The 18,934-nt window shown below is 46.7% G+C and overlaps 1 protein-coding gene across 3 annotated transcripts in view; it reads left to right on the top strand.

The window, feature by feature from the left end:
- Positions 1 to 18,934, top strand: part of LOC148020962 (uncharacterized) — a 41,043-nt gene that overhangs the window by 17,980 nt on the left and 4,129 nt on the right. The window lies entirely within an intron of this gene.

Here is an 18,934-nt window from a genome sequence, read left to right as displayed (position 1 = left end):
TAAGAAGATTGGTGAGCATGGCCCTTCATATATACCTCCATCATCAGAGACCTTATGCACCACTTTGCTTGATAAGGAAAGGGCCTGTTGAGCAAGTAGCAGTGACTAGAAGGAGCCTATGGGCTAAAAATGGAGTTTCATTGATTGTTGATGATTGGAGTGATACTCGCAAGCGATCCATTCATGGCATGATTGCTTATTCTTGTGGGGAAGTGTATTTTATATCTCCACATAATGCATCAGGGACAGGAAAGTTGGCATATGTACTTATAGTAGAGTGGGTTACAAGTATTGAGCTTATTGGCCGAGAGCATGTCTGTGGGATTTGTTGCAGATGGAGAACCCACAAATAGGGCAGTAGGTGCCATTATCTAGGGATATTATCTGCATATCACGGAACCATTCTAGGAGAAGTGGTGGATGGGAAGGAACCAGTGGAAGAGATGGTGCACAAGTGGGAATAGATATAGCAAAAGATAATTGCCGCCGCAAAGGACCCTGCATAAGAGAAAGGAAATGGACTTTGTAAAGCCCACTCTCTTGCCAACTTGTTGCAATAATAACTCCTATAGACGAATCCTAAATACAATGGCCGGCTTGGTGAAGACAGCCTAGGTATCAAGCCTAGTAAGGTCATAAACTGAGAGAAGTGGAAAGCCCAAGTCCTCAGAAGAGCGTAGATCTTGCAATAAATCAGCTCGTGGAGTAATATGACTAGAAGCTCTACTGTTAACTAGCCAAGACCTCTTAGAAGACGAGAGGCTGTATCCAACCTTTTGTATATAAATTGCTACCAAGATATATTGGCTCAATGATTCAAATTAGTTTTATGCTCATGTACTTTGAAAGGCGATTTGTGTTACATAAGTGTTTCAAAATATGATTAAATGTTCATTTTTCTATTTAAGGGTAGCCAATGGCGAGAATGCCCTATAATTATACTTGGGTCGTCATTGACGAGATGCCCAAGAGATTAAAATTTTAGTTAAGTAATTAGGTTGAGCGGAAAGCTCAAGTTGACTAAGGCTTTTATACTCAGATAGTCAAATTGACTAGAAATACATATAATGAGTGGTTTCAGAAAGTGAAACCAAATGCTCATGATCAAAGAAACAAACCATGAACCGGTAAATCTACATAATGAAGCTATTTGGAATCTAAATTTGGCAACTCCTAAAATTTAGAAGGTTATTGTTTTTGGAAGTTGCTCGAATGAAAATTTTGTTTGCATCAAAGGCTCTAGAATTTCAAAAGGAACAATTTTGTCTTCAACATCTATCTCAATTCTTAACCATTTGAGAGATTTTTAGAGTAGAAGATGTCATTTTCAACAAACACTTATTATTTGTAACCTCTACTTTTCACTTTTGAGCATCCAAGCCCCACATCTATGTATTGGGGATCTCTCTCTTCATTTAGAATAAGCTCTCATATTGAAATTTCAGCCGCATGCTTTGTACTCTCTTACCTATCTCTCATCCAAGAAGCACTTTTAACTTAGCTTGATTTAATCCAAGCACTAAAGAAAAAAATCAACATGCTGCTCGGAGTTTGTAGAAATTAGGGTTTTGAAAACCCTAAATTTCAAAGTTGCAACAAATCAACACTTTTGTATATGGTTCAGACACTTAGTACCCATGGTTGTTTTAATAGATTCTTGTAAAGGGGGATGGGTTGGTTTCCCTCTTAACATGGTGTTGACTCTCTCTCTCTCTCTTCCCCCTAATCTTTGTGGTGAAAATTAATCGAGTTGGTTAGTTCAAAGAATTGTCATTCTCATGCTTTTTGCTGCGTTTACATTGGTATCAAAGCAAGAACTTCTTCTTTGCAAGAACTTTTTTGGGGTGACAAGATCTTTGGGTCCAACTTTCTCACCATGTCAAGAGACGAAGAGGAGAATTTTGGTGAAATATCGGAAGGCTCCCAATAAACTCTGATGAATGGAATGATGAAGTTCTAAATCATGGAGTGAATTGATACAAGGGAACAAGGGTGCCGTAGCACAAGGAAGATAATGAAGACAACCACGGACCACGAATCGCAATGTCCTCCTGAAGGGGTGTGAGGGTAGTGGAGAGGCTGGAGAGAAGAGGTGACAGACTGAATGAATCAGCTGTGAAGAATGAGTGAGGGAGTGGCCTATAAATAGACATAATTAGTCTAGGATGGCGCCCCTTTTTGGGGCTGCAAATCCTAATCGCAAAACGCAGAAACGTAAAAACACAAATTGCAGGTGAAGGGTGAAGGGTTTCTTAACACCCCCTCTCAGGCCCAAAAAGGGGAACAAGAGAAGAGTGAGGCGGAGATGCAATGCTACATGCTGAAGAATGCTCATGCAATAGGTGCCACTTGGACAATGTCCCTCGTGGGGAAATTGTTCACTTGCCCAAGCGCCCTAGTACAAAGGTGATGAAAACATGCAATGCAGAGGAGGAATGTCGGACTTTGTGTGGTGCCGAGAACCATAAGGATATACCCGTACTCGATCTCGGGAGGTGGCTCCATGCTGACCTAGTGACCAAGGCAAGAAGAGAAGAGGAGGAAGAAGATGTAGAGGATCCCTAAGATCCAAGATTTCCATCGGAAAGGGAACCTGCAGTAAAGAACAGGAGACAGAGTGAACTGGAGAACCCGAAACTCAACCTCGGGAGAGAAGCCACTAGCTCTGTGCATCTATGCTAGAAGGAACACGAAGGCCTTGTCACCAAGTTGCGGTTGAACCTCTGAGGTCCCGATCTAGGTGGTACCTGAAGATCCTGGGTATGAGTAGAAGAGATGACTGGTTGAAGACAGCCACCCCAAGAAAGTAGAGGATGGGTGAAGAACTTCATGTGGAGTAGGTTCCCCCTCTGAGGTGGGAGGTGGAGGGGCCCCTGTGGAAGTCGAAGAAGAAGTAATTGCCCCCTGTGAGGGCAAAGAAATAACATCCCCCTTTGAATCCCCCTCTGAAGTAGATAGGGAATCCAAAAACTCATGGATCGCGGACTCTGAAATGTCTGATGATGAAGAAAGTGCTGTTGGTTGTGCCGAAGAAGGTATCTGGGGTGTTGAAGAGCTCCCAGAGGTAGCCTCTCGAACCTGAGTAGTTGAGGGTGGGGGTGAGAATGAGCAAGAGGTGGGCAACAATCGTTGTCTCTCAGTGGAGCGGACCGGGTAGCCGAAGAAGAGAAAGGAGTTGAGCAGCCACTATCTCTCGAAGGAGCGGATTGACGAGGAGACGGTATCAAACAATCACTCTCTCTTGGTGGAGCGGAGTGCAGAGCCGTAGGTCGGGGAAGCCACTGTACCTGAAAATAATTGGGAGAAGACTGCCGCTGGCATTGCGACGATCTCCAGGAGGTCGTAGCGCCAATCAGCGGCTTATTGCCTTGAGCATAGTACTCTAATAGCTGATGTAGAACGATCTCTGTGGCCTAGAAAGGTGAGGTGGTACAAGGAGTGCCTGGTGGAAGACGCATATACTCCGGGGGGGGGGGTGGGGAGCAAAGGTCGAAGTTGACAGTCTTTGGTGGGATGACCGTTCGTGCCGCAGTAGGAACACCGAGTAGACTGGCAATCTGTCGGTGGAGATGCCATGGTACCGGTGTGGCAAATTGAAGAAGGAAGAGGTTAGCCACAAACCACAAGCCACAATGTCCGCCGCTCAAGGGGTGGGAGGGCAGGGGAAGGGCTGGAAATTGGCTGAACCACTAGTGGTCAGGAAGAACCACCAATAGTTAAGGTGTAGCTGCCTGTTGTGGGAAAAAAAAAAGTGCTGGTTGGATATGCTGGCTGATACCATGTCAAAAATTGACGTACCAGTGAGACAGTAGGGTTGGCGGGGAGGAACCACCTACTGTAAACACAGATCAGCAGAAGGAAGAACCGTCAGCTGGCTGCTGGCTGGGCAGAACCGCCAGTCTGCAGCCAGCGCCGCTAGTTGGCTGGGTGGAACTGCCAGTCTGCAGCCAGCGCCGCCAGCAGCAACCGCCTGAAAAACGCAGGCAGATTGAGTGTAGCCGTCGGCGGCAGGAGCTGAGCTGCTGGCTGACAAGAAACAGCTGCCGGGATGCAGGGCAGAGCAGGCCAGCGGCAGAAAAACAGCCGCCAGGAGCTGGGCAGAGAAAGCAAAGGTCAGCCAGCCAGCTGCAAATGCAAGCTGGACTGAACCTTGGGCTGGTTTGGCTAAGCTGCAGGCTGCAAACACAGCTTAGGACAGCCGCCAGAAAAAATGTTGATGTAGCGGAAGAAGAAGAGAAGTGGATGCTGAACCCACCACTGGTCTTTGCCTTCATTGGAGTGGAGGATCTTTGCTGCTAGGTGAGTAGATCTGGCTCTGATAGCATGTCAAAAGATGATGTACCAGCGAGAAAGTAGGGTTTGCGGGGAGGAACACGGAGTGAACTCGGCAAACATGGAGAAGAGAAGAGAAGAGAGAAGAAACTCTGATGAATGGAATGATGAAGTTCTGAATCATGGAGTGAATGTGATACAAGGGAAGAAAGGTGCCGTAGCACAAGGAAGATGATAAAGACAGCCACGGACCACGAACCACAATGTCCTCCTAAAGGGGTGTGAGGGTAGTGGAGAGGCTGGAGAGAAGAGGTGACGGACTGAATGAATCAGCTATGAAGAATGAGTGAGAGAGTGGCCTATAAATAGGCACAGTCAGTCTAGGATGGCACCCTTTTTTGGGGTTGCAAACCCTAAACGCAAAATGTAGAAACACAAAAACGCAAACTACGAGTGAAGGGTGAAGGGTTTCTCAACACATATTGGCACAATCCTTTATATAAAAAAGAAATCCAAAGATAAGTAACAGAATTGTTAAACAAAGGTTTGATTCATCCTAGTTCTTCTCCTTTTGGTGCACTTGTCTTGTCGAAGGAAAAGAAAAATAAAATATATTATATGTACATTGATTATAGCCCTTTAAATAGGGTAATTATTAAAAATTAGTATCCTATTTTGAGAGTAGATGATTTGCTTAATAAACTTAGGGGAGCCAAAATTTTTAGCAACATAGATCTCAAATCAAGATATCATCAAATTCATATGGATTCAATTGATGTATTTAAGACCGCATTTAGGACACAGTTTGGTCACTATGAATTTATTATTATGCCCTTTGGTCTTATAATGCACTAGCTATGTTTGTGCGCATGATGGATATAAATTTTTTAGATTATCAAGGTTTTGTAATTGTCTTCATGATATATTTGTTTTTAGTATATTAGATGAGGAGTATTAGAAACATCTTAGTAGTGTATTTGATTTACAACATAAAATCCATTTATATACTAACCTTGATAAGAGTTCTTTCTTTCAATACAAAATAAAATATTTGGGACACATAGTTTCTACTAAAGGTATATAGTTGACTTCAGAAAATTCAAACTATAAAAGATTGGCCTATGAATGTATAAAGTTTGTTCTTTTCCGGGATTAGCCGGGTTTTACAAAAAATTTGTTCGAAATTTTTCATTGATTGCTTTGACTTTGACTATATTGTTGCATAAAAATATTGTTTTTCATTTGGGCCCTAGTTAACAAAAATCATTTGAATTGAAATATCTTTTGATCCATGTACCTATCCTTTAATTGTTCAATTCCTTCCAACCTTTCTTTCTTGTAGTCATTGATGCTAGTGGTTCAGATATATAGGTGCAATTTTAATGTAAAATGATTATTCTATTGCCTATAAAAGTCGTAGATTGAAACCTTTTGAACAAAACTATAGTACTTTTGATAAAGAATTATTAGATGTAGTTCATGCTTTGGATATTTGAAGCACTATGTTATGGGGTTCGAGGTTCTCATCAAAACTTACTAGTAGGCCATGAAACATTTATTGAACCAATCTCTAATTTTTGACCAACACATTAAATGGGCTTCTTTTATTCAAAATTTTCATCCCATGATTTAATATCAACTAGCTCATGCTAATATAGTTGCAGATGTATTGAGTTGTAGGCCAATGGAAAATATTGCATCACATTATTTGGTTGGTTTTGATAGAATTAAAAATGTGTATTTGAATCATGTTTCTATAATTAAAATTCAAACTTTTGATGCCATGATTTTTATGTGTGCTTTAGATCTCAATTTTTTTAAAAATTTGACAAATATTGCAAAATACTAATATCATTGTATTTTATAATTACTCTTTTTTTTGCAAGTAAAATGTGGCTGATTATATTACTAAAAAAAATTGATTACAACAGAGTGCTCATGCTCAACAGACTAGCTGAAGCTGATGAAAGTCACAAGTACATCATATATACAAGCCTCTCAAGGTGGTTTGGGGGGGATGGGGGCAAGAAGTCATGGAGGGGGGGTGTATTGCTATCTGGGGCTGCTTGCCTGCATCACGAAAAATAGGTCCTGGCCGCCCCAAGTGCACATGAAATGACATTGGAGCTCTTGACGAGCCTTGGACTCACCTTGCACCCGATCCCATTGGCCGCGGAGGAAGTGGATGATGGAGGTCCAAAGCTCTTCTAAGGTCGCCTTTATTGAAAGTCTCTCTTCGTCGAAAGCCTTCTAACACCGCGCCTTCCAGATATGCCAACCAGTAAGACTCCCTATGATCTCGCGTACCTCAGAGTGGTCTACTGTGGGCTCTAGAACTTGGCGGATAGGTAGAGCCTCTAAACCGACCACTACGCATGAAACTGCCTCAATAATAAATATCCCGTTTTACATCCTGGCCTCATACAGAAGGTGACGGCTTTGGTTGACCGCCTGCTAGCAGAAAGCTTCCTATGAGATACATCCAAGCCTGGGTGCTATATGACGAAGGATGCGGCGTGCTCCTGTCCACATGAGCTGCACCATCTCACATGCCCAAAGGCAGTGCTTTGGGGTTTCCAGAGATTGTTGTATGCAGCACTTACAAACTCCCTTCTCCTGTATCTAGGGGAGCGAGCTTCCCATCGCCAAACCTCCATGTGCTACCAGCCATAGAAAATACGATACTCTCCTCGGCCTCCAACTATCCCATAGGTGGCGCTAGAAGGTCCGTCGGAAAGGCTCCGTGATGCTGTGCTCCAACCAGTGCTTACTACGTGACGATGCCCAATCCATATCCTCGTGCATCAGTACGTGTTTGCCAATCCTGGTGGTGTACTCCAAGAACCTCGATGGCTTCTTGGTGACCGCAGTGGCCGGCCATAGCCACTCTCTCGGATCCCACTCCAGCTCATCAAGTGGCCTGCTCTCCTAGATCCAGAGACACCACTCCCTGAGCTCCTTGCCAAAAGACAAAAGGGTCCAGACGCCATGTCTTTCCTTGAAGGCCAATCATCCGGATCCTCTTCCATGAAAGAATAGCTATCCCGTTGTCTTGCTGCCCTTTGTTAAGAGCCAGACACCCCCCCTTTTGTACGGTGAAGAAGGTCCTAGGTGGAGCGCCGCCCACTCTACCTGCCACTTGTAGGGGGATGCTTGCTGGTGAGAACCTAGCGGCCCATACCTCTCCAGGCTCTATCGGCTCTCGTATGGAAGGAGCAAGCGACTCCTAAGGTATAGCTGAGTCTATCTCCCTTCTTCTCAACTTCACTCCTCTCTGGCAGTCTGATACTTGCTGCAGCACCTCCTCGTCCACCATCCTGTACACCTCCCGCCATGTCCTGATGGTACAAGCCGGGCCAGCCTCCCAACCAGTCCATTGGATATAGTGGCGCTTGCCAATCTGTGCCCCTTCCCGATGCCTGACCTGGGGGTTCCAAATCACCGGCTGATGGTCTATCTCCTCCTGGCAACTTGGGAGGCTCTGGATTAGGGCCTTACGGAGACCTTGCCACACGCAGAGCAAGCTACATAGGAAAGGTGATCTGGGGGGGTTGATCTGAGCTGATGTGAAGATCCATCTCAGGGACGGCCTCCACTCATCGCCAAGTCTCGGTTTACAATCCTAAAGACCCTCCTGCAAAATGACCTTCTAGGTCTGCCCTCCTGGCGTGAAGCCATGGACAATTAGCTTGCCTAGAAGGGCCATACTCTGATACTCTGGGTCTATGATCCCAAGCCCTTCCTTGACCGATGCTGTATGATGGTTGCTCATGCCACCTTGGCCTTGGAGTCCTCGAAGCCATCTGACCCGGACCAAAGGAAGTTCTATACTAGGTGGCGAAGCTGCACTATGCAGGATGAGGAGAAGCACCAACACGAGGCGATGTACTAGGCCATCGCTAGGAGGACCTGGTTAACCACCAGGGCTTGGCCGGCTAGTGAGAGGTGAGTCGTGCTCCAGTAGGTCAGCTTCCTCCAAATAGAATCGAGGACTGGAAGAAACTGCTGGGCGGGAGTGATGTCGAGTCCCACCTGGAACCTTAGGTACCGGATGGTCTGCCCTCTGCTCACCCATCTAAATCCCAGGTGGATGCCCCACTCCATGCTAGAGTCCGGGTCTTTGAGGAAACCAACCGACTTTCGCCAGTTGATTTTCGCTCCCGCTGCAGAACACAACACCTCAAGAGCCAGCGTCACTCTCTTCAGCATCAACTCATCGTCCTCTATGTAGAGTGCTGTATCATTTGCATACTCTTGAGTCTAGCAACTCAGTCTCCTCTCTCACTGGAAGTCGAAGGCTGCGTAATCCGCTCACATGTGACTTGAGGAAGTGAGACGTCGCCTTTGCAAAGAGTAGGAACAGGTATGGGGCCAGGGAGCAGCCCTGTCAGACCGATCTCTCCAGTCGAAACTCCTCCCCGCGCCTACCTCCTATGAGGACCCTACTGGTGGCCGATCTATAAAGTGCGGAGACTCCGCGATGTTGGGAATAAAGGCCTCGTGCCTTTAAATGTGCTCGGGTGTGAACACACCCTTAGCACTTGTACTTACACATATATATCTATCTAAAAACCTAAAGGTACACTATCGTCATTGTATTTACTAACGGGCTCACTCTCTACTCTGCTCTATCTCACTCTCTTTGACCCTCACTGTGCGTAACGACTGTCTGTCCCGATCTCCGTGCCTAATCCGTCACTACAAACTGGTATCAGAGCTGAGGTTGAAGTGTTTGTGTCTCTCGGAGTATGCGAGTAAGTAGGCGAGACAAGTCGAAGGCAAGCTTGTGTGTAGGAGAAGCAGTCGTGTTGCCAGTCAACAGACGACTGACGGGAGTTGTAGCCTGAATCAGGCGGCAAGTCGTAGGCGAGCAGAAAGTGTTGCAAGGCGTGCAATAGTTTGTGACGGACGATAGCTGTGCAATAAGGCCCATGCAAGTGGATAGTCGATAGGTGTGTTACAATCAACTGCCGCGTAGTAATGGGCGATAGGGTAGCAGTCAGCGCGTTGCACGGCAACCAAGCGACAGCTGACAAGGACCAATAGGCAGCGGACAGCGCGTAACGAGCTCACTCTCTGCTCTGCTCTATCTCACTCTCTCTGACTCTCACTGCGCGTAACGATTGCCTGTCCCAATCTCCGTGCCTAACTCGTCACTACAAACTGGTTTTCCGCCTCATCGTGAGTGGTTCTCCGCCTATACAGGGGGTCGACATGGTGTTGTCCATCTTGGGGACAACTATGCTTGTGAGATTGCAGGTATTGGCCGTGTGCAGTTTCAGTTTCGGCACGGCTCTGTCTTTACACTTCAGCATGTACGGCATGTACCTTAGCTTAAGAAGAGCTTGATTAGTACAGGGCAACTAGATGATGATGGTTTTCATACCACCTTTGGTGATGGAAAATGGAAGATCTATAAGGGATTTAGGATTATTGCCAGAGGTTGCAAGAGTGATACTTTGTATCCACTTCATGTATCTAGTGTGCGTGACCATGTTGTTGCCGTGACTGAGCAGCCATGCGTTTCTTTGTGGCATGGCCGGTTGGGACACATGAGTCAAACATGAATGAAAGTACTTTCTCGTTTGAGTTACTTGCCTTGTCTTCTTTTATGCTGATTTTGAGCATTGTGATCATTGTATTTATGGCAAACATGCATAAACGTCTCACAAAAAGTCTCTTTCTTTGAAATCTTCTCCTCTAGAGTTACTACATTCGGATGTATGTCAAATGCCAGGATTATCTTCAGGGGGAAAGAAATATTTTGTCACCTTTGTCGATGATGCTATACGGAAGGTATGGGTTTACCCTATTTGTAGCAAGGATGAAGTGCTTGACAAGTTTAAAAAATTCATTGGCTGAAAATCAGACAGATAAGACACTTAAGTGTCTTCGCTTTGACAATGGTGGGGAATATGTGTCCAAGGCCTTTTAGGCATTTTGTGACAGCAAAGGGATAAAGAGGGAGCTCACTGCTCCTCATAATGCGCCCCAAAATGGAGTTGCAGAGCATATGAATCGGACCATACAGGATAAGGTCTGTACGATGCTGTCTCATGCTGCATTACTCCATGGTTTTTGGGCAGAGGCTGTTATGACAGCTGTTCACTTAATTAATCGGTCACCAAACAGGTCTTTTGGGGGGGGGGGGGGGGAGTTTCCCAAGAAGCGTGGTCGAGCAAGCCACCTTCATATGCTCATCTAGAAGTGTTTGGCTGCGAGGCCTTTGTGCACATTCGTAAAGAAAAACGCAGCAAACTTGAGCCAAAGTCATGTAAATGCATTTTCCTAGGATATGGTGACGAGGGTGAAATGGGGTATAGATTATGGGATCTCGAGAAAAGGAAAGTAGTATGCAGCAATGATATTATCTTCCGGGAAGATGGCATGCACAAACAACCCGAAAAGACTGAGGAGGTCCGTAGGGTTGTATTCCGGGAAGAAATACTTTTTGGACAGCAAAATATGCCCGCTGTATGGCAGCAAATGCTTGCTGTAAATGAACCTATAAATGTAGGAAATAATGCTGGAAATGATCAGCCAGCTATCCCCCATGAAAATGAGCCATTACATGTGCAGGAACAACCAGTACAACAAGCTGTTAATGCTGATTTGCAGGCTGAAATGCCAGGACAGCATACTGAAAATGGAAATTTGCAGGAACAGCCAACAAACAATGACCATTGGGTTAGGAGATTGTCTAGTAGCTAGGGCTACTAGACAACTTGACAGGTTTGTTTCTGGTGCAATTAATGTGGCTGATTATGTCATGTTGACAGACTGTGGTGAACCGTCTTGCTTCAAGGAAGCAATGGACAGACAGGACAGCAAGAAATGGTATAAAGCCATGCTGTCAGAGATGGAATCTCTTGAAAAAAATGGCACTTGGGACTTGGTGCAGTTGCCTTAAGGATAGAAAACCCTTCCATGCAAATGGGTTTACAAGATGAAGGTCATTTTTGGTTCCTTACCAAAGTACAAAGTAAGATTGGTTGCAAAGGGGTACAAGCAGGAGCATGGAATTGATTTTGATGGGATTTTCTCTCTTGTAGTCAAGATGACTACATTGAGAACCATTTTGGGCTTGGTTGCAATTGAGCATATGGAGCTCATATAGATGGATGTAAAGACTGCGTTTTTACATGGTGATCTGCATGAAGACATATATATGCAGCAGCCTGAAGGGTTTGTTGAACAAGGGAAAGAAAAAATGGTATGTAAACTAAAAAGGAGTTTGTATGGGCTGAAACAAGTACCAAGCGAATGGTATCATAAGTTTGATACATTCACGCAATCCCAAGGCTTTCATAGAAGTCAAGTGGATCACTGTTTGTACACCAAGAAGGCAGCAGATGGCAGCCTGATTATCTTGGTTTTGTATGTTGATAACATGCTATTGTTGGCAAGGATACTCATGCCTTGGATTCATTGAAGCAAAGTCTTCATGGCAACTTTGACATGAAGGATCTTGGTGATGCAAATCACATTCTTGGCATGCGAATACTCAAAGATAGATCGAAAGGCTTACTCTATCTATTTCAGCAGGAGTATATCTCCAAAGTTTTGTAGCGTTTCAATATGGAGGGGGGGAAAACAATTGGGGTTCCATTGCCTCCATATGTGAAACTCAGTGCAGAGGGCAGCCCTATATCTGATGATGAGAAGGCTGAAATGGCCAAGATACCATATGCTTCAGCTGTTGGCAGTTTGATGTATGCTATGGTTGCTACACGTTCTGACATTGCCTTTGCAGTGGGAGTGGTTAGCAGATACATGGCAACCCCTGGCAAGAAGCATTGGGATGCAGTGAAAGGTATTATGAGATACCTCAAAGGCACAAAGGAGTTGTGCATCTGCTTTGGAAAGCAGAAGGCATCTGTTATTGGCTTTACGGATGCAGACTATGCTGGTCATGCGGACTGCAGGAAGTCCACTTCTGGGTATGTGTTTACTTTCACAGGAGAGCAGTATCTTGGATCTCTAGGCTACAAAAGTGTGTTGTATTGTCTACTACATAGGCAGAGTATGTGGCTTCCACTGAGGCATGCAAGGAGGCTTTATGGCTTTCACGTTTGGTGGGAGAGCTTGGCATCTCAGAGTTACCTGTTCTCCATTGTGATAGTCAGAGTGCTATCATGCTAGCACGGAATCCTGTCTTTCATGCAAAGACAAAGCACATATAGGTGAAGTACCACTTCATTAGAGATATACTTGACAGTAAGAGCATTGAGCTTGTCAAAGTGCATACAGATGATAACCCTGTAGACCTTCTCACGAAGGGCCTTCCAGCAGAGCGGTTTGCTCATTGCTGACATATGATGGGAGTTGGATAGATATATGTAATCAACTTTGTACATACCTAGACTTAGCTAATTCTTTTATCCTCTTCAGGCACATTACCTTTAGGTGGGAGATTGTAGGGAATAAAGGTCTCGTATCTTTAAATGTGCTCGGGTGTGAACACACCCTTAGCACTTGTACTTACACATATATATCTATCTAAAAACCTAAAGGTACACTATTGTCATTGTACCTACTAACAGGCTCACTCTCTACTCTGCTCTGTCTCACTCTCTCTGACTCTCACTGCGCGTAACGACTGTCTGTCTCGATCTCTGTGCCTAATCCGTCACAACACGCGAATCCAAGCTTGGGGAAAACCCAACGTCACCATGGTGCCCTCTAGGAAATCCCAGTCCGCCCTGTCATAAGCTTTCTCGAAGTCCAAGAGTAGTATGGCCAGTCTTTGCCCACTGTGTCGAGCCCACTCTATCGCCTCAAAGAAGGTGAATACATTGTCTAGGATGCTCCTATCCTAGACAAAGCCTGTCTATGTATCGTGGATGATGTTTGGAAGTACGAGGCATAGTCGCTTACCAATCATCTTTGCCAGTGCCCTATAGGCCATTGACAATAAGGTGATTGGTCTCCATTGAGAAAGCTCCAACCGGTCTCCCCCTTTGGGGAGAACACTAATAAGGCCTGTCGAAAGGCTCCTTGGCATCTATCCTGAAGTGAAAATCTCTTGGAAGGCCATTAGTAGGGGGTCCTTCACCACTTCCCAGTAGGTAGTGAAGAAGACCTTAGAGAGGCTAGGGCATTTCTGCGCGTCTTGTGTATGGAAAGTCTCCTTTAGTTCCTTCTCTGTGAAGGGGGCTAGGAGGGAGTGTCCCATCTCCTCTGTGATGAGGGACGGGATGTGATCCCGGACCTACTGCCTATATCGCTGTCCTCTAGCTGAGGCTGTCTCCTGTTGGAAAAGGCGTCTGTAGTAGTCGGTGGCAATCTCCATCACCTCATTTGGGCTAGAACGAGTCCTCCCATACTGATCTTGAAGGCTGCGTATTTGCTCTCCTGAGGTGCAAGGATGGTGTACCGGGAAAAACTCTTTGCACATCATGTTCCCCTTCCATGCACAAAAAGCTGCTAAGGTGTGGAAAGAGAACTTTGAGTACCTGTCCTCTAGGCCAGCAATGGCTGCTCATGCGCACATCTCTTGTGTGTGGAGGGTGGGATCCCCTGGTGCCTCCCAAAACAATCTCTGCGAGCGTGGCTGCAAAGTCCTGTCGGAGGGCTCTCTCCTTCTCCCAGCTCTGTTGCCTGGCTTTATGGCTGCCTCTTGGCAAATTGTGCTTGACTCGATTTGGCTAAGACCTCTGCAGCCTCCTCTGCGATCCGATCCCTCCTACCCCATCCCTTGGTCCAAATCTGCTCTATTTGTCTCGTCATCTCCTTTCGCCTATAGATCGAGTCAAGGATCTGACAGGATCATGTGTCTAGGGCAGATGCTAGGGGTACTTAGTGTCAGCAGAACCGGGCAATGATCGGATAACACGTGGTGCCTGCCAACTACCCAATCTGGTCTCCTGGAGAGCCTCCCCACTCTCCCACATAAAATCTGTCCAACCCCTCCAACAGGACTCCACCTAGCCGCCTGTATCCCCAAGAGAAGTCCAGCGACCTCTCCCTCTTGCGGAAGGCAGGGTCTCTCCAAGCATGGCGTGCTCCTACTGCCAGTAGAAAGATCTCCCATGCCTCCTGCTCCTCCCCGGCCATGCCTTGGTAGTTTCTGCCTCTGCCTTGCTAGTCCTCCAAAGCCTCCAGGTTGTTGAAGTCTCCTTCAACGATCCAGGGAGCAAATGTTTCACATTGTCTTCCATGATTTTAAGCCAAACGAATATATAGAGTCACAGAAGTCAACGAAGTTGGCAACATGGAGGCTTCTGTATAGATAGTTCACAATATCCTTCTTTAGTAGCATGCCTGTGGTGCTATCTTGCCAATCCATTCAAGATTTGTAATGGTGACTTTACAAGTCAGGTTCATGTACGGGAAGATGGAGAGAAGGGCTATACAAACTCTGCCAGGAGAGTGTGAGGACTAGGCAAACGTGCAAGAGGATTAGTGCATGTATGAGGATTACCAAATAGAGCAAGAGTGGGACGAGGAGTTATATCAAAGATACCCTATTTTCCTTAACTATTCAGAAGGTGAATACGCCTACAATGAGAAAAGTTTATACTAAAAATACTCGAGGAAAAAACAAACACAAGAGACACATAGCAATAATAGGTACAGGTTGTGAATCGTGATTTGAAGAGTCAATATTATGCTATGAAGGAGGTTCATTATCATATAGAAAAGGAAAATAAGTGAGTAATGACTTTGTATCATCAACGTTCTCTAGTGACCACATTCACCCAGAATCCTCCTTAGACCATGTGGTGATGCCAATAAGTTGCTCATTGAAAAAAGCATCACGACTTATGATTACCTTCTTGGAAGATGGATCATAAAGCTTGTATCCCTTAGAAAAAATTGAATATCCAATGAAAAGAACTGTCAAACTGGGAGGATCAAGTATTTTGTGAGTCTCTTTGGGTACATGAATACAAGCAATACATCCAAAAGTTTGAAAATATGAAATAGGAGTTTCACCTGTCCAAGTAGTAATTGGTATTTTACCAGAAAGAGTAGTTGTAGGAAGATGATTTTGCACAAATACCGTTGTTAAGCTTGCTTCAGCCCAGAAACATCGAGATAAGCCAAAATGAATGAGCTTACATCGCATCGTAGGGGCATAGACATTGAGGACTCCAAGGCACGAGTCCCCAATATCCAATCTGATCCATAGAACCCTCCCTGCCACTATCGTCCCGTGGTCTCGTACACATGCGGTGAGACTCGGGCCAATAGAGGTGCATACGTCAACATTCCTGCTGTGGGCACCTATGGTGTGCTCCTAGTAAGTATGCGAGCTGCCTGGGAATACCTTCCCTACCCGTTGGGCCTGGGTGGGAGTAAGTTTGTGCTCCTGTAGAAGTAAGATGTCGATCCGTCCGGCAAGGGCAGGCTGTAGCTCCTACCGAATAATCAACTTCTTGAAACCACGTGCCCCACTATAGTGGAGGCTATTCACATTTTAGGATGCAAGGTGTAAGCTCATGGGAAAACCTGTGATTGACCGAATAGGCATCTGTTTGGTGTGGAGGCTGTTGATGAAGAGGAAAAACTCTGGGGCATGCAAGTACGCTTTGCCGCAGATCTGGACGGCGAACTCCAGTCCCCTATGGTGATCCTCGGCCGGACCATAGGGGTGATAGATGCTCCAGGTGGTACTATCAATGCATCTCAGCTATACTGAGAGTCGTGACTCTGTGCACTGGTAGAAACGGGCCGCTTGTGCCAAGGGCCACTCAGTCACATCCTTCGGAGCTCTCCACTGTGGAGGGGCTTGAAAGATAATGCTCAAGTGTGGGATCTCAGCACAACCAGTTAATGTCCACCATGTAACCAGGCCACTGTTGTGCAAACAGTGCTAGTCCTTCTTCTCCCATCCACTGGGAGATGTGGTCTGCCACCAGACTCTTCAACTCCTCTATTTGTGTCGACGTCCATGGTGCTAGTAGATGGACCTTGCCCCTTCTTGACTTGCAAATCGCGAACATCCCCACCTCTAGAGGTAGTGGAAACTCTTTACGCTCCGCAACTCTCAGGTAGGATCATGAACCACTGCGGAAGAACTCCTGTGGCAATAGCTGTGCTTGTCTTGGGAGAGAGTGACAGGCGGCAGAGGCAGATGAGCTGGTGGCTGTGGGGGAGGGGGAAAACTGTTGGTGCGAGGAGGATGTAGGCGTGTGTGGTTCGTCACCTTCTATGGGAGGAGGGGGGGTGGATTTGGGGGGGATTACCTGAACCGGATGTGGATTGGGGGGGTGCTTGGCAGGGGAGGTGGTGGGGGGGAAGAGGATCGAGTGGAGGTGGGATGGTCGGAGGTACGTGGCGGGTGTTGGGGGGGGGGGACTGGTGGCCCTGGAAAGGGGGGGCTGTGGACCAGGGTCAGTGGGGGAAACCTGGGAGGTTGAGGGGGGGGTGGATATGGGGACTGTGGGATCTCAGGTGAGGTAGTCTGTGGCGCGGGTGGTGGCTGTGCGGGACTGCGGTCCTACCAGGTGGGTGGGGGGGGGGCTGCAAAGTGCTCTACCGAGGGGGTGTCGCTCACCCTCCTGCTCCCTGTTGTCGAGTTTGCATCTGAGGAGCTGGTTGCGGCCCCCCCTGTCGTCTCTGGACCCGTGTGAAGCCGTTGGCGTCCACCTGCGGGCCTGTCGACAAAGCTGTCTTGGCTCCGAAACGCGTACAGTCTGCTGCTTGATGCCCAAAGTTGTGGCAGTGCTTGCTGGTTGCCCAGTCACAATGACCTACTGCCTAAAGGAGTGACCTCCTGCCTCAATCTCCAGGAATCTTGGTATACTCTTTGTGTCTTTCACGGCCACTTGTACCTTTGGGACTCTTGCAGCTGTCACTGCATCCGCAAAGGAGGCAGGAAGAACTGTGCCGAAGAGCCGTCCAAAGTTCTCCACTAACTGGCGGTACTCTACTGCGAGTCTGGGGAATAGTAAGGTGACTAGGTGTTTGAGAAATCTGTTGTGGAGCGCAAATGTCTCCATTGTGAAGCCGCTATACCAGGGAACCATGTAGATGACCCCCTTCGTGGAGGCATAGGGCGAGCTCTCCACTAATTCACGAGCTACATCCGCAGAGGTGAGTCGAACCATGAAGATCCCTTAGCCCATGAGGATTGCCTCCACAATCTGCGCTGCTCCAATGCGCAGCGTGGAGCGAAGCCAATCCCGCAGCTAGGCCCTCGATGGGGAGTGTCCTACGACCTGACCAAACATCGCCGTTTCTTTTAACTCTAGCTCTGTGGCTCGGACGGCCAAGAGCTGTTCCTCAGAGAGGATGATGCGCAAGGTGTTTGACTGGGGGGCACTCGCAGAATGTGCTGGCGTCTGACTAGAGGTTTCCATTGCGTGTCCCTGTTGGGAACCTGCCTATCACGCTGCTGTGCTACCAGGGGGGGGGGGAGTTGCTGCTGGGGGAGGGAGCAACTGGAGGTTTTTGGGGGGGGGGGGGGGGGGGGAGTCAATGGTGAGGAGGCGGGGGGTTTCTATTTTCCAAACTGTGGTGTGATTGTCTGGTGGGGCCTCAGGGCGGGGGAGCGCGCGTGGGGGGGGCGGCGGGGCAGTTGGCGGCTAGGGGGGGAAAGGGGGAGCACAGGGAGGCCCAGGGCGGGCGGACGGGGGGGGGGCGTAGGACAGGCGGCGGACGCAGGGCGAGCAGGCGGTTGCAGAGGGTGGGGGGGTAGGGTTGGCAAAAGGGGAGGGGGGGAAACGGGGAGGGAAGAGGAAAGTCGAACCGGGGGGGGGGGGAGGGATGTCGAACGGGAGGGAGGATACTGGCGTAGGGCCGGGGGGACTGGTGCAGGCAGGGGGAGGGGAGGACTGGCACGACGACAGTTCGAACAGAGACGGGGGGCAGCAACGATGCGATGGCAGGAGAATAATGAATATCCGTTTATAATTACTCTTATATGAATGGATTTTTATATGATCAAAGAAAGTTCGTGTTACTATACCTTTTAGAGATATTTCCATGACTAAAATGCATGCACCTGCTTATATGGGACATTGAGATATTCAATCTACGATAGCTACATACAAAGAATGTTTTTATTGGCTTGCAGTGAAGTACGATATTGCAAAAATTGTGTCTGAATGCATTGTCTCTCAACATATTAAACATTATCATGGTAAACAATATGGATAGTTTATACCTTTACTAGTATCTAATAGCCCATGAATCTAATCACAGGTTACCTAAGGTTATACTTTTTGATCGTGATGGTTGATTTTGTAATTATTTTTGGGTAGCATTGTTTAAAAATCTAGGTTCTAAGATGGATTTCACCTCAGCTTGGTCAATTTGAAGCGACTAGTACTATCCTTGACCTTCTTAGATCCTACACCATTGACAAACCTAATAAATGGGATCGATATTTGTCCATCCTTCAATTTGTTTACAATAACACTCCACACTTTGCTATTGGTAAAGCACCTTTTGGAGTTGTCTATGGAAAAGAATTACCTATCCCCATGACCACGATTACTAATGATGTTGTAGCTGCTAACACTTCCTAAAATACATGTTGTCTAATATCACCCTATATGAGAGGAAAGTGTACTTGTCAAATGTTAATATCACGGTTCCATGGGTAAATGGTGGTTTTGTGCATGCCTTTGAATCTTGTGTCAGACAACAGGTTGGAGGCTTTGATACAAATAAAAGGTCCATGTCGGATCCAACCTGCCCATGCAAGACACAA

Source organism: Lygodium microphyllum, chromosome 18, assembly GCF_053477565.2.
Source record: "Lygodium microphyllum isolate KBCC chromosome 18, Lygodium_microphyllum_v1.1.10, whole genome shotgun sequence".
Classification (NCBI taxonomy): domain Eukaryota; kingdom Viridiplantae; phylum Streptophyta; class Polypodiopsida; order Schizaeales; family Lygodiaceae; genus Lygodium; species Lygodium microphyllum.
Note: the sequence above shows the minus strand (reverse complement) of the source record. Positions and strands in the feature narration are given on the sequence as shown.